This window comes from Suricata suricatta, chromosome 2, assembly GCF_006229205.1.
Source record: "Suricata suricatta isolate VVHF042 chromosome 2, meerkat_22Aug2017_6uvM2_HiC, whole genome shotgun sequence".
NCBI classification, from domain to species: domain Eukaryota; kingdom Metazoa; phylum Chordata; class Mammalia; order Carnivora; family Herpestidae; genus Suricata; species Suricata suricatta.
In genome coordinates this window covers 46,882,449-46,891,586 of record NC_043701.1, presented here as the reverse complement: position 1 = coordinate 46,891,586, position 9,138 = coordinate 46,882,449, and positions in this window count along the sequence as shown.

Sequence of the window (9,138 nt, the reverse complement as noted above, 5' to 3'; positions counted from 1 at the left end):
TTAAAATACAGAGGAAGAAAATCCAATATGTGGATTGGGGGGAAAAATCCATGGCTCTGGTTTAGGTCCCATATGTGTGGATGTGTGACATCCATCAGTGGGATAAACAGCACCTGGTGGCTGATTTACAGAGTGGTATTCCTCCAAAAAGGCAGCCTTTCACCCTTTGACAACTGAATGAGTGATGGCAGCTGTATTCCAGAAGGCTCTATTTAGGAAAGAAAAATTTAGGATAGGGTGGGATCCACATAAAAAGATAAGGAGACGTAAGGATCCCATCTGTCTGGGTCTCTTGGGTTAGAGCCAGCCCCTGGAGGATACAGCGTCTCCCTCTTCTTCCAGACTGAGGGATATTGAAGATTTGCATTGAGGCCGTCCATACAGGCCACAGCTGCCCCTCGGCCAGTCTGTTTAGATTAGCGAATCAGGATAACAATTGTTCCTCCTTTAAAAAAAATGGATTCATCAGCCTAACATAATACCTTGGCCTTCATGTTTAGCAGTTAGAACTGCCATAGGCAAGATCAGGAATGGTAAATCAGCAATGCTAAGGCTTGACTGGCACCCTGAGAGTTCCACCTTTGCCACAAAATCTCCCATTATTCTGGAAGGATTCTATGGCTGCTCCTCCTTTACCACACAAGCCCCTTCTCAGGAAAAAAAAAAAAGCACTAAAACCTGAATTTAATTCACACAGAATTTAATTCACACAGTGAAGGAGAACGCGGTGGAGCTATTCAAAGCAATAGATCCTGGAATTTAAGTCTTGATCTTTAACCTCAGATTTCAGGAGGTCAAATCTCAGTTCCAGGGGGAGAGGAAATGAGGAGTTACTGCTTAGTGGGTACAGAGTTTCTGTTTAAGAAGATGAACGCATTCTGGAAATACATAGTGGTTGGTGATCATTACACAACAGCGTGAAGGGCTTAATGCTACTGATTTGTTACTTCAACATGGCCAAAACAGTGAATTTTCTATGTCTTACTAGCCATATTGGCAAGTTACTGTATCCTTAATTCCATTCCTTCAGGTGTAGAATGTAAGAGGATGGTAATAATGACACTAGCTAGCTTCACAGAGTTGTCCCAATTGAATGAGATATATAGGACAGAAGTGTACTGATTCAGAATAATCAAGATTAGCTGTTGTTTTGATGAGTTATGAAGGTGAATTCTGTGGTTAAAACTTCTTACATTTGTTGTGTAGTCCTCCGTTTTTAGAACTCTTCATAGAAATCACCAATTTCAGTTTTGGTGATAGACTTGTATTGATATTGATACGTTTTGATATTTCATGTAAGACTTTAATTACTCTAAAAGATGCACCCTGTTGATAAAGGTGTGGGGACAGAAGGCACTCTTGCTTATTGCAGGTTGGACAGTCCCTTGGGAGAGGGCTATCAAGCAGTACGTAACAACATTTAAGACAAACATAGCCGTGACCCTGCAGTGCCATTTCTATGACAAGTAGTCACCTTTGTATTTACAAGTATATGAACAGGCATTCACTGAAGTACTGAGTATAATAGCAACAAATCAGAAACTACATGACTATCCATTCTAGTGAATTGATTAAACCCAAACAGTGGAATTTTATATAACCATAAAAAAGAATGATGCCAAATTACAGTATTTCCATGGACGGATGTCCACAATAATTGTGCAGTGAGAAGTAAAGGCAGTTTGGGAATAGAATGTATGGCTTGATCATATTCATGCATTTTGTGTTTAGATATGTAATATAATTTGCGGAAGGCTATTCACTAAACTTAATAGTGGTTATCTCTGGATGGGATTATAGGAGGAATTTAGTTTCTATGTTAAACTCTTCTTTGTTACTTGGGGTCTTTACATGCATGTATTACTTTTATAGTCTGCAGAAACAATAAAAGTATTTCCATTAAAAGTATGAAAGAGAGACCATCAAGGGTCTCTGGCTATGGAGAGGAAGAGCACACCCTTGTATTTCTCAAGGTGTTATCTGAACTTACACCTTATTTTCATGTAGCACCATCCAGATCTGAGTCTGGGAAATGGGATGACTGACTATTGCAATGAAAGAAAGAAATAGGATTCCAGCAGTCTTAAATATCTTTGCATCTGTCTTCTTCTGGCAAATTCAGCCGGTGTTGTGAGTATCCTTCCAGCCTGCATCCCAGTAAACCTCCCCCTTCTCTGCCTCTGCTGATTTGTCTTATTAGTGAGGCTGAAGTCAGAACTATGTTCGTAATACTCTCATGGTAAGTGCTCTGACAGCTGCTGGTTCTCTAGAGCACAGTCCCTCCAACATAGGCAGGGCCACGGTCTGCCTGGATTACCTATCATAGCCTAGATCTTGCCACGGCAGGGTCCTCTGCTCATCATCTAAGAGGTCTACTTTCTCACCACAAACACAGGACTCAGTCTGTGAAGGGATACAATTCCCAGCAAAATGATCACTGAGAGACACAGCAGAGACCTTTGCCTCTCCGTATACATATATATGTGTGCACGCACGCACACACACACACACACACACACACACACACGTGGGCTGCTCAACAAAATGATAAAATGTTAATGCAGGGGGTGAAAAGAGAGATGGAGTGTCTTGAAATAAAGGCTGCTACAGCAGGATGTGATAGACAATGGGGATTCTGGGGTTAGAACTAGGTTTGAAACCCAGCTGCCTTATTCGTTAACTGTGTGACCGTGCTCAAATTACTTAGCCTCTCTGAGCTTCCATATTCCCATCAATAAAACAGGAGTAACAACATCTTTCACCCAGAGTTGTTAGGATTAAATGAGATAAAATATATAATGGGCTTGAACCAGAGGTGGTGCACACAGATAATAGGGCTCTTTCCTTCTCAGACTTTGGAGTAGCATATAGCCATGGCAGTCTTGAAAATAGATGTTGTTTTTTTGTTTTTCTAAACAACACAATGTCCCAGTGTACTGTTTGCACTGCATTCTCTCTAAGTGTCAAGTAAGGGCACTGTTGTGAAAGCTATAGACAGAGTATTTTAAAACCAGGGTGGGGGAGGAGAACGGAGGAATACGGAGGCTTTATATTTTCTGACTCGCTCAGTGGATAACTTTCATGATTCAAATGAGGCTGAGAGTAACTTTCCAGGTTTTAAATATTCTCTATTATGTAAGAATGAGGAGGAATTGCTGATCAATTAGGTTTAAAAGCTACTGAAATTCTCAGGAATCACTTAAATAAGGTACTTATGAATGCCCCCAAAGAGACGAGAATAACCTTTCACACACCAGCAGGTACATGAGTTAAACATGTGGTTAATGAGGATATAAAAAGAGGTGGTATGTGAAATATCAGTTCATGTGAGGTGACGCTCAATATTAATTTATGTGATATCAATAATGTTTTAGTCTAAATGAACCTTCTGTATATATATATAAAAGACTCCTAATTATTGTAAAACCGTTACTTTCCACTTACCATTGATCTTAAGGAAATGACTAAAATTTTGGAGTGTGCTGACACAGCACTATTATTCTGGGTCATTATCCAGAGCAGGTGTCAATCTCTTTCACTTAATCTCAAGGCAGGAAAAAAAAAGAGTAGTTTTTCATTTAATCAAGTCTCAAAAAAAAAAAAAAAGAAAAGAAAAGGAACACATTAAGATAAGTGTAACTTTTATAGGGATGTTAACAGTCTAATACTCTGGGATAGGTGAAGGTTTTGATTTTCAGCAAGGTTCAAAAGAAAACATTAACTTTTATAAGGTGGCAGATACCCTAATTTGCTATAGTAATAGGTCAAGCCATCAGCGACTGATGACCTTCCAGACAAGTTTCCCCAAGCTCAAGTCAAGTGACCAGGCTGTCCCTTGTTAAACAACATTTCAGAGTTGATATGTATCCTCAGCTCCAATGCAAGAGCATGCATGGCATTTTCAAACTATACCTGTTGGGATTTTGAGGAATTATTCTAGAAAATCTGAACCATACAAGAGTTAATATAATTTAACTGCTGGTGTAAATAGCATGTGTAGGTCAAACTAGAAGAGAAAATTACGATTTGAACTAGAGCATGCACTTGTATAAAATCACTCTATTGCCCACTAGCTCAGGGCAGATTTGCTAATGTAACTGTACCTTCTCCTTCGAATACAAGTGGCTTATACTAAGGCCCTTAATTTGATGACTAATTGGATTGCTTCTTCCACTCTCAACCAAAGAACTTCAGTATTACAGCTTCTGTGCCATTTTGTGTAACATTTACTGAGCACATTCTAAATGCTAAATAGTGCTAAGCACTTGACATAGATTATTATTAAAAATTTTTTTTAAATGTTTAATTTGAGAGAGAGAGACAGAATGTGAGCAGGTGAGAGGCAGAGAGAGAGGGAGACACCAAATCCAAAGCAAGCTCCAGGCTCTGAGATGTCAGCACAGAGCACGATGTGGGGCTCAAATCCATGAGCAGTGAGATCACAACCTGAGCCAAAGTCGGATGCCCAGCCAACTGAGCCACCCAGGCGCACATAGATTATTTTTTTAAATCTCCCCCAAACCTTATAAGGCAATACAGCATCTAACATTGTTTTCCGTAACTATGTCCCAGGCATTGTTTTAAGAACTTTCCATATATTCACTCATCTGCTCCTTGTAAAATCCTAGGAAGTGTATTGTATGACTCCGTTTTACAGATGAAGAATCAATCGGGAGTTCAGAGAGGTTAAAAGACTGGCCATGGTCACACACTCAGTAAGTGGCAAAGCTGAGGAGGCTGTCACACCTCGTGCTCTACTTGCCTTTACTCTCAGCACAGTGGCCATGGATCTGGGGGCATGATGAATCTCATTAGTCTTTGGCCTGTAGTTGGAGCTGGCTACATAATTCTTGGACTCAGTGCTAATGGGAAATGCAAGGCTCCTTGTTCAAAAGACGGAAGGTGTCATTAAAGATATTAAATAGGAAGTTTTTCCTTCATAGCTAATCTTTCAACTTGTACTGGTGTTTTTAATTTGATATTTAATGTGTCATTCTAAGTGACACAGAATTTAAATATTACATTATTAGCATTCATTTTACAATTAATCTTTATATTGTGCAATGGCAGTATAAATGTCATTGTAAGTTAACTTGTATGTGGGATCACCGAATTCACACAATCTGTATTTCATGGCTCCTGTGTGCATATGTTTTGTTCTTACCAGTGAAAACAGTGCACAAAATGAACTCGTCTCTCTTTATTTCAGTTCTAGATGTGCACACATTCTGCCAGAGCTCTGCCTTCTGTTTACTCACAAGTAAGGAAAGACTGAAAGGAAAAGGAAGTGAGGGCTACCCTATCTTCAATGTCATTTTCAGTGTATGTGACTGGTTGGCCAGCACAGCGATGTAACATGAATAAGTCAGGTTTTCTTATTCGTTTGTTCTTGGAAAGCCAATGGCCTTTACCCTTCTGCGTTCCAAGAAAGTTCTGGTTTGAAAGGAAAGCATGGCATCTCCCCCATCCCACTCAACCTTAGAGGAAACAAACTTACTTCACACTCACTTCCGGGGTCTCGCTGACCTCTGAAGCAGCCTCAAGAACACTACATGCAAATGAGGTGGGAGGGAACAGCCTGCATGCTGCAGAATCTGCTTCTATGCATGCTCTGTGTCCCATCAGGCTTCCAGCAGGTGCTGGTGTCATGGTATCAGTACCAGTGAACTGGGTCTCTCTCCCACCTCGGCCATGCTCCAGATGTGCATTCCTGGCTGGGCAAGTTATTCACTGCTCTAAGACTCTTTCCTCTTCGCAAAATGAGAATGGCACCAGACACCTCATAGGGTTGTTTTGAGAAATAACTGAAAGGATACACATAAAAGTCAGTCTAAGGCATGGCACATAGTAAATGCTTCGGAAATGTAGCTAGCCATATTGTGGTTGTTGCTGTCTTTTGGATGCCATTTGCAGTTCCTCTTGTTTGAAAATCTTTATCCCTTCAAATAATGAAGAAGCCTGGTGATTCATTTTAGAAGAGAGAGAAACTTCCAGTGGAGCACAGTTAAGGGTTTAACCATAGACCTAGCATCCTTTCCACTACCACTGTTAACTCAGTTAAGAAGAGCCTCGAATGAAAAAAATAAATGGGAAAGGTCCCTCTGTGTGGATATTTGTGGAAGGGATGAGGAGAAGCCTTCTCTAGGAGTATATGTGTCTTTATGGGAAGCAGCGAGAGGGTTGATTTTAATATAGAGGATAATTTTATACACACACATATATGTGTACACACACACACACACACACACACACACACATACCATACAAGAATTTGCGTCTACAAACACGAGGGCTCTGTGGATACGATTTGACAGATGAGAGCCTGTTTGGTACAGATGGTGCATGCAGGGGTTAGCGTTGGGGTTGGGAGAAATTTGGAGAAGCAGATTCTCTTTTCATTTATTTGGCCAAATTTGTTAAAATCACCGAATACCCTCCTATCACGACATTAGCCACATTACTTTTATTAGTACAAAATGTGGGCAAATACTTACACAGCATTTGTTCTGTGCCAAGCACAATTCTTAACTTATCTGAGTTACTATAATTATCACATATAACGTAGATGAGGAAATGGAGACCCAGAGGTTAGTTAAAACTCGGGTAGCAAAGCCATGGTGCAAAACTCAGACAGCCTGACATTAGAGAACAAACTCATAAATTCCATGTCTCTTCTTCAATTTACATTCAGAAAGTTTGTGTCTGTGACTTAGATGGTAATAAAGATCTGGAATACACACACACACACACACACACACACACACCCTGTAATATAATGGATGGAAACATTTTGAATGAAATTGCTGTCAGTTCAGCAGATACAATATTCACCATGAACCACATTGCTGATATTAGGAGAAATTCTCTACCTACTGAGACCCAATATAGCCTAATAACTATCAAGGTATTGAGGAAGTCATTGGAAAAGCGACCTGCATATTCGTTTGTCAGTCATGGCTCAGACAGGAGCAGTGTTTCCCTAGTGAAAGCATGTCAAACAAAAGTTCAGCAACCATGTTAAAGATCAACAAATGATTTGGATAGTATTAGAAATGATAAGCTACTTGCATTAAAACTCATATATCTATATCTGTATCTGTATCTATATATCTCTATGCTTCTGTTTAGAGAATACTGGGAATTAAATGTTTTAAGTTTATATGTTGATTAACTACTTACAGGGGTTTAAATATTTTATCACTTCATTTTTGCTTATTCACTTCTCCATTTTATTTCTTTGGTCCACACTCATCAAGAGGGAGAAAGTTGAGCTCTCTGACTGAGCTCTGATATGTTAACCTTTTCGAGTTCTGGTCTCAGGTTTGTTCCTTGTTTGGCTCAAACTTTTTTGCTAGGGAAGTAGTAGACTACCTACTTGTGGTGGGAAAGGGGGTCCTCATTACCGAGTGGGAATGTGGGCAAGAAGGCAATTCCTCAGTCGGCTGTTTTCTTCCTTCTATACACCCAGTGAATTGAGCTGTCATATTTAAAGTTTTATTAGTTAAGGTTTCAAGTTAGGACTAGAGCCCCTTTTTTTTCAGCTCCTTCGGGGCTACATGTGGAAAAGAACAACTAGAAAACTCAGGGATGAGCTCTGAATAAGGCTGTAAGAAACAAAGAGTCGCTAGTCCCTGTGGTCTCAAGGAACACTGAAGGGCAGGGAGTTGTTTAACCACTTAAAAGCAGAAAGGAAATACAAGACTCTTCTATTTAATATATCAAACCAGCTCAGAAGTAGTATGTGATGATCCGGGCAAAGCATTACAATTTCTAGCCGGTCCAGTCATGATTCTCTGGCGAACTGCACAGTCATGGTTATGATGCATTGGGATAAGAGGTGCTATATAAATGTTAGATGTTACATAAATGTCAGGAATGATTATTGTTTGTTAATGGGGGCTAAGCTGTTCTTAAGCAAAACTCTGACTCCCAGCCAACAGGGCCGTAGCAGAGATTCTAACCACCAAATAACCTGTGAGAATGGAATGCTCCCAACCTCGTTCTAGAAAGGAGCCCAGCTGGGATCTGGGGCTTGAAAACAGGGGTTATGGTGCCACTACTTACTCAACTAACTTCAGGCCAACTCCCTGGCCTCCTGGGGTCTGCCTTAACTCACCTGTGAAATGGGGATAACACCTGTCCTACTTCTCCTATCTGTGCTCAGTCGTTGTGAGAAGCAGGGGCGTTCACATGAGTGCCAGTGCTTTTTGAAGGGCGAGCTGCTGCCAGGATGACAGTGGTCATCTAGGATAGGCTGGAATTTAGCCTCTGCCTCCCTTTGAGTCCTACTCCCAAGGAGAAATCCGAATGGGAATTGAGCTGGGGATGAGGATGGGGACTGGCCACCCCTGAAAACAGCAGGCACCTTCTCTCAACCGAGCTGTCAGGAAGAAACTGCAGACCAGACGCCCGGATCCTGCATTCTGGCTCTGGCTCTGCCACTTGCCAGCCTGTGAGCTTGGGCGAGTTACAGAGGAGGCTCTGGAAGAGATCGCCAAGGGCCCTTCCGGCTCTGACGCGGAGTCTAAATCAGGCTCATCACTTGGCTCTAGCTGTGATTCACCTTTCGCCTCCTGGAGAAACTCCCCTCCAGCTTATCAGACGCACGAAGCAGGGGGCTTGGAAAGGGTGGGGGCTGTGTGTTCCCTGTGAGGGTGCACAGTAACGAAGTTCTTCCCTTCGAGGTGAGGCGGCGGAGGGGATGTGAAAAGGGGTGCCGAGTGAGTGTTCTCGGAAGCCAGGATTCAGGGAACACTCTAATGAGGTCACGACTGTCGCAGGCGAAAAGGAGGTGGACATCTGCTGGTGGGGGAAGGGGACGGCGTTCTGCATTTCTGTTTGTAGAAAGTCTCTTCCCGCACCCTTTAGCACCCCCTTAGCCTCCTACTCCCCTGTCCCATCCCCACATCTTTCAAACGCTACCAGGCCCTCTTTGGAGAGCCTGTGTCCGTGCCTCCTCCGTGGTCCTGTCTGAAACCGTGAGGATTGTTTCCAAGCTGACTCACACCACTAATGTCAGGGAGCCGTGTCACACGGCGCTGGGCTCTGCAAGCTGTTGCTTGCGCGGTCGCCGCGGCCGCGGCTCGCGGGCGGGTGCTTCGGGGTCCGCTCTTCGGGCGGGGGCGGGGGCGAGGCGGG